The sequence below is a fragment of the Calypte anna genome, chromosome 6 (assembly GCF_003957555.1).
Source record: "Calypte anna isolate BGI_N300 chromosome 6, bCalAnn1_v1.p, whole genome shotgun sequence".
Classification (NCBI taxonomy): Eukaryota; Metazoa; Chordata; class Aves; order Apodiformes; family Trochilidae; genus Calypte; species Calypte anna.
The window spans coordinates 28814786-28820785 of NC_044252.1; positions in this window are offsets into that span (position 1 = coordinate 28814786).

Below are 6000 nucleotides of genomic sequence, written 5' to 3' on the forward strand. Positions count from 1 at the left end.
CAAAACAAAACACGAAAAACATGGTGGGATCATGGTTAAGAGTGTACAGATGAAGAGGAGAAGACATATTTAAGTTGTCAGGGTTGTGTGACTTAAAGCTATGGGATAAAAGAAAACTTAAAGAAAGAATATAGAGTTGACCATCAGAACATATGTTCTAGCAAGGTTTTTTAAAAATTATTTTCTCTTTTCTAAGTTTTCTGGTGGTATTACAGCCTCTCAAGACTGTAAAGTCATTATTATGGATTGTTTTTAAATTTACAGCAGGACTGAAAAATATAAGAAAATGCTACCAAATGAGGAGAGATTAAATACCCTAATAGACCATTTTCCTCTGTAATTTCTATTAAGGTGATTAGTTGAAATGTTTCTTGCAGTATATTAGTGAAAAAATCACTGGGAACAGTCATACAGTGGATCAAATATATCAAAATAATGTCATGTTGTAATAACAGTGATATAAAAATCCATCTCAGGTATTTAGATGTCTAATTAGCTCCTGAGCGACTCACTGTCTTTAATGTATGCATCTCGCAGGAGAAGAGATTTGTATTAATTTTTTTTTTAAAGAAAAGGAGCAGATTTGGTTGTCCAGTGTGCAAGGGCAATCAGGAAAATTAAACTGTATTAACTGAAGCATGAATTTAATTTAGATCTTTCTGCCAAGTTACATTTTGGTACATAATCCTCATTCAGAAGGGAAGTGTCTTCTGTTGAGTGCAGTTTTTGGCTCTCTCTCCATACCTGTTGCCACCGACATCCATTGCCAGTTTAGAGTGGATTAGTTGCACTGTCCAGGGACTATTATATAGAGAATTTGTTTGCATTTTCCTATGCTCACGATTTGACGGGCAAACTGCCAGGCATTTTAGAATTAACTGCAAACACACACACACACAGAAAAAAATCACCTCCTCTACAGTGAGGAAAACAGGATTGGTGGGGCTCGGTTTAGTTGTTCAGCCCAGTCCAAGGGAAAGAAAACTCGTATAATATTACTTGGATGGCACAACTAATGCAGCACGACTCGACTACGGGGCAAAGCAGGGACCAACAAACTTTAAAAAGGAAAACAGTGTGGGATGGGTGTGTTAATACAGATAACAAAAAAAAAAATTATATTTCACCCTCGCTCCCTGCTTTGCATGGCAGAGGCATCTTCTCTCCCCGTGCCCTGCTGTATCATGCACTACCTGAAGGTTGGGAGGTGCGGGGGTATTATAAGAAAATCAGTTCATTGGGGAATTCGTGTTTGATGCTTAAGTGTTTCTGGTTTTATTTTAAACTGTGGTAAATTAGCCCCAGGGGAAAAAAAAAACAAATAAGCGATGAGAAACAAACAAACAATTAAAAATTTTAATTTTTAATTTAATTTTTAATTTTAAACAAGAACCCCCAAGACACCAAAAAAGCTGCAAACAAACAAACAACAAACAAACAAACAAAAGATTTATTGGGGAGGGAAAAAAAAGGAAAACAAAAAGAACATAAAAAGCCTTGAAAACAAACAAAAAGCTCTCCTGAAATCCGTGCGATGCTGACGCCCAAGAAAACGCCGCTGCCTCCTAGGCTGCTCTCGGGGTAGGGAGCGATCCTCCATCCCAGAAAAAGGTGGGAAAGAGGGAGCGGCTGGGGCTTCCCCTACCCCCGGCCTGGGGTGCAGCTCCGAGTCTCCCCCCTCCACCCCTTCCCCATCTCCCAGTTCCCCGGGACGCCCAGGGTGTGTGTGTGTGGGGAGCCCCGGGGAGAAGCATCTTCGGCGAAGGGAAAGAGGCCCCAGGACCCTCCGAGCCGCCCAAGCCAGGGCGGGCGTTTACCTGCCAGGCCGGGTGGGTGGGCGCAGGGACAGACGGCACCGGAACCCCGGCTGGCACAGCCCTCGGTGCGATGCCTTGGCCGGTTCCGGGCCCAGACTCCGGGGTGTGGCGGCTGCTGGAAGGAGACCAGTCCGGCCCCACCGACAGCAGCCCCGCTCACCGGCTTCCCCCCGACAGGAGGGAGCTGGCAGGGACAGGCGACACAGAGGCTGGGCAACTCCTGTCCTTGAGGCAGCATCACCCTCTCTGCGCTCCGGAACCGGGAAAAAGCCCCGGGCCGGGGCAGCCCCGACGGCGCCCTCCGGGATCGGTCCCCAGGGACCATGAGGGAAGCGGCAGCGACGGGGGAGGGAAGGACGGGCCCCACCGGCACCTCCCCAAAGGGCTGCCCCGCCCCCCAGTGCCCGCCCACCCCCACACACCCCCACGCGCGATCGCCCCACGCGTGTCCCCCCCGTCCCTCTGCCAATGGGGGGAAAGCTCCGTTCTCTCGACCCTCTAAAGGAGAAGCCGCGGCACACCCCATCCCCCCGGGAGCGGGCGGAAGAAAGCACCGCCTGGGTTTCCTGGCCCCCGGACCCATCCTCCGCTGGCCGGTTCCGGGGGCAGCCGACAGGCACCCGGCCAACCCCCCCTTCTCCCCCTCCCTCCCCCGGCCCAGATGCTCCCGGGGCGGGCGAGGAGCCGCAGAGGTTTCTATTCAGGACACAGACACAATGGGGACATAAAACCCGTTTCTTTCCCTTTTTCGTGCGTGCCACCTCCCACGATGGAGCGGGATTAGGGATGCGAGTCCCCCGCACACACGGGGGTGGGTTGATGCCTGTCCCCTGCCGGGCATGCCACCCGCACCCAGGCTGAGGGGGTCCTGCCTGGTCCCGGTGGGTCTCACGGCAGCCCGGGGTCCCTCCCTGGCCCGCGGAGAGGCAGAGGCAGCCGAGGACAGTGAGGAAGGCAACTCCCAGCACCTCGCAAAGAGCGTGGGTTTTGTTCAGCTGAAGGGAAACTACCAACGAAAAGACAAACGTCAGCCCAGTTCGTAATTTTTCCTTTATTCCGTTATAGAGTAAGAGCACAAAGCACGTTTTCAACGACAGGAAAATAAAGCGAAAAAATACTGCGGGAAAAGAGGCATATAGCCCTAACGAGAAATACTGTTTTAACATGCTCTTTGACATCCTAAACGAATGATTTATCTTGACTAAACGCAGTTTTGGAGAGATTTACGAACCTCCGCAATACATTTTACTGAATCGATGTTGCCTCGTGTTGCGCATAGAAGCGCAAGTAAAATCGTGTTAAGGTGACGGAAGTCTGTTTTCCGAAAAGTATTGCCTCGCATCCAAGAGCGTACTTTGACATCACACAGCTTGGAAGCACTCAACAATTTAACGGAAGGATTTTTCTGGCAATAAACTGAGAGTTTTGACAGGTCAAACTAGTTGCTTTAAAATATTTCCCTGGAGCAGAAGGTCGAATTATAACTTCATTGAGAGACATTTTTGAGAGATATTTCCTCCCCCCACAGCCTGCGTTAGGGTTTGTTTATAAGAAAGCGAAGACCACTGATTTTTATTTTTTTCCCCCAACGTAACTTGTCCTTAAAATTATTTTCTTCTCTGCCGACGGTCTTTGGGTACCACAGCAGCGCCGGGAGCGCCGCAGGGAACAAACAAACCAACGACACAATCGAGCAGCTTTCGGGTAAAGGAAGGAAAGCTCAAATACAGTAAATCAAATCGCACCATCAGATGCTGCGGATATTTTGTTTGTGTCAATTTAAGAGATCGATCGCGCCGGCCCCGATGGTCGGGCTCGGTGGGGATGCTCCTCTGCCGAGAGCGCGGCCACAGCCCCGGTGTTGCCCCTGCGGCTGGTCCGGCCAGTCCCCGGCATTGGCTGATGCCTGGAAACTGCCTTTTGCTTCCAGGATCTCAGAGCAGAGCTTCGCCCATCTTAACTGTTATTTTTACGGGTGGTTTGGAAACCCAGATTAAAGCGTTAACCCCGCTCATGAGAGGCTCTGGACCTCAGCCTCTCCCCAAACCGGGCTTCTTTACAACCAGGGGACCTGGGAGCGAACACCCACATCAGCCCCCCACGCACGACCCTGCCCTGCGCTGCCTTTCCCTGTTCTCCTCTGCACCGGTGCAGCCGCCGCTTCCCAGCCAGAAGCTGACGGCCAGGGGCGGGGGTGAGAGACGCGGTTAAAAGGGCTATTTGTCTTTGCTTTATTTTCTTTATTTTCTCCTCAACCTTGGGCAGGCATCCCTCGGATTTGCCGGCCCGGCTGGACACACGTCGGGGCAGGGCCGCGGATGCCCTTGGTGCGCGGGGGGAGCATCCCCCGGGGCCGGTGTCTTCGGAGCTTCCTGCGGCTCCCCTCTTCTCCTCGGACATCCGTCGGTAAGATCGGCAGCTACGCCGAGAGGCGGCGAGCCCACTATTGCGCCTTTTATTTTTTTTTTCCAGCCCTCTGGCCAAACAGCTCAAATTAGGGGACTCAAATCTGGGAAACCCGACCCTCGCGAAGCGGTAGCTCGGTCCCGGAGCCGCACCACCGCCGGGGCACGGAGCACCCCGGGGGCCTGGGGTTCCCCCTGGGTTTGTGGGGCGGCTCAGGGGTCTCCCCCTCGGGGTGTGCTCAGAGCAGGAAGCGGCCCTGAGCCGGCATCTTCCTCGGTTCCCGTTCCCACGTCTCCATCACCCAGGAAGTAACTGCTGCTGCTACCATCCTCTCTGCTTCCCTCGCTGTCCCTCCGAGCCCTGCTCGCCCCTGTGGTGGCCGCTCGCCCAGGACCAGCAGACAGGCAGCCTCCAGCCGCCCTGTCCATGGGTCCCCCGCATCGGCTGCGGGCTGAGGGACGGCACCGGCACCTTCTCACTCACCCCAGCAGCAGCTCCGGGCAGTGAGGCTGTGGGGAGGTGGGTGGGGAGAAGGACAAGCGTCAGTATGGCATCCCCCCGGGGTTAATTTTTTTTTTCCCGTTGGATTTCAGGGATCTTTTGAGAACTGCTTGTTCGGCCATGGCGTTGGGGTCTTACTTGAGCTGCACAAGTGCCTCTCCTTGCCTCTCCTTGGGTCCTTCCCTCAACTCTGAAGGTCTCTAGTTGCTGGGAATGCCTAAAAGCACGAAGAGCCTCTTTCTCCTTATGAAATGAGTGCAGGGGAGGGGAGGAGAGGAGGAGGCTCTTCCAGGATGGATGAAGATCCCAGGGATCCAGTAGTCGGTGCCTTGGGTAAAGTGAAGCCCTTCTGCCCCAGCAATCAGGGTACCACCCTGCTCTCTGTCCCGACCATAGAGTGGGTTTGCTACCTCACTCCATGTGGCAGAGGCAGGCAGCTCCCTTGCCCTTCTCCAGCCAGGGTTGGTTCTTCCCTGGCATTGACCCTAGGCTTGACAGTTTTGTTCCTGTTAAAGTCACAGCCATCTGACAAGTGGAAAGTTTCTTTCATACCTCTGTGGGAGGCACTGGCAAGATTCAGTGACAGCCTGGAGGAGATGGAGCCCTCTCGTCCCCACCTAAGTAGACACAGCCAAGGGCAGGCCTTTCCCACAGCTCAGCAGCTGTGCCCTCCCAGCCCATCCACCAGGCTTTGCAGGGAAACAGCAGTTTTTCTCCTGGGAGGGAGCACCAGCCTGCTTTGAACATCTCAGCGTGGATATGTGTGCATGGAAGAGTTCAGCCTTCCAAATAACTTCTTCACTCAACTGCCCAACCTCATCCCTGTCTTTGGGATTTTCTGGTGTCTTCTATTCCTTATTATACTCCTTGTTCTACAAGGCTTACAAGCTCACATGCTATTTGGGGAGTAGGAGGCAGGCTTTACCCTCCCAAATCCCAGTGACACACCTTGTTGGGTCCATGGGAAAGGATTAATGGGAAGGGTGATACCTGCTGTGGCTTCCCATTGTTCAGAACTCTGTATCCCAAGTACCGCTCGGAGTTCTCCTGGGCAGGGACCTTGGTGGAAAATCTCTCAGAGAGCTTCACTTTATTCCCTGCTAGGAGGGGCTCCCTCCCTCCCTTCCTTTCTCTGAGTGACAAGCATGAAAGGAGGAATTGGGCTAATTCTGCCACCCACCCCCATGAAAAAACCCACAACTCTTCCTAGCCCTTCCCACTATCGTGACATATTGTGATGCTTCACTCTCTGGAGCTGTGTCAGGCTCCAGGAGGA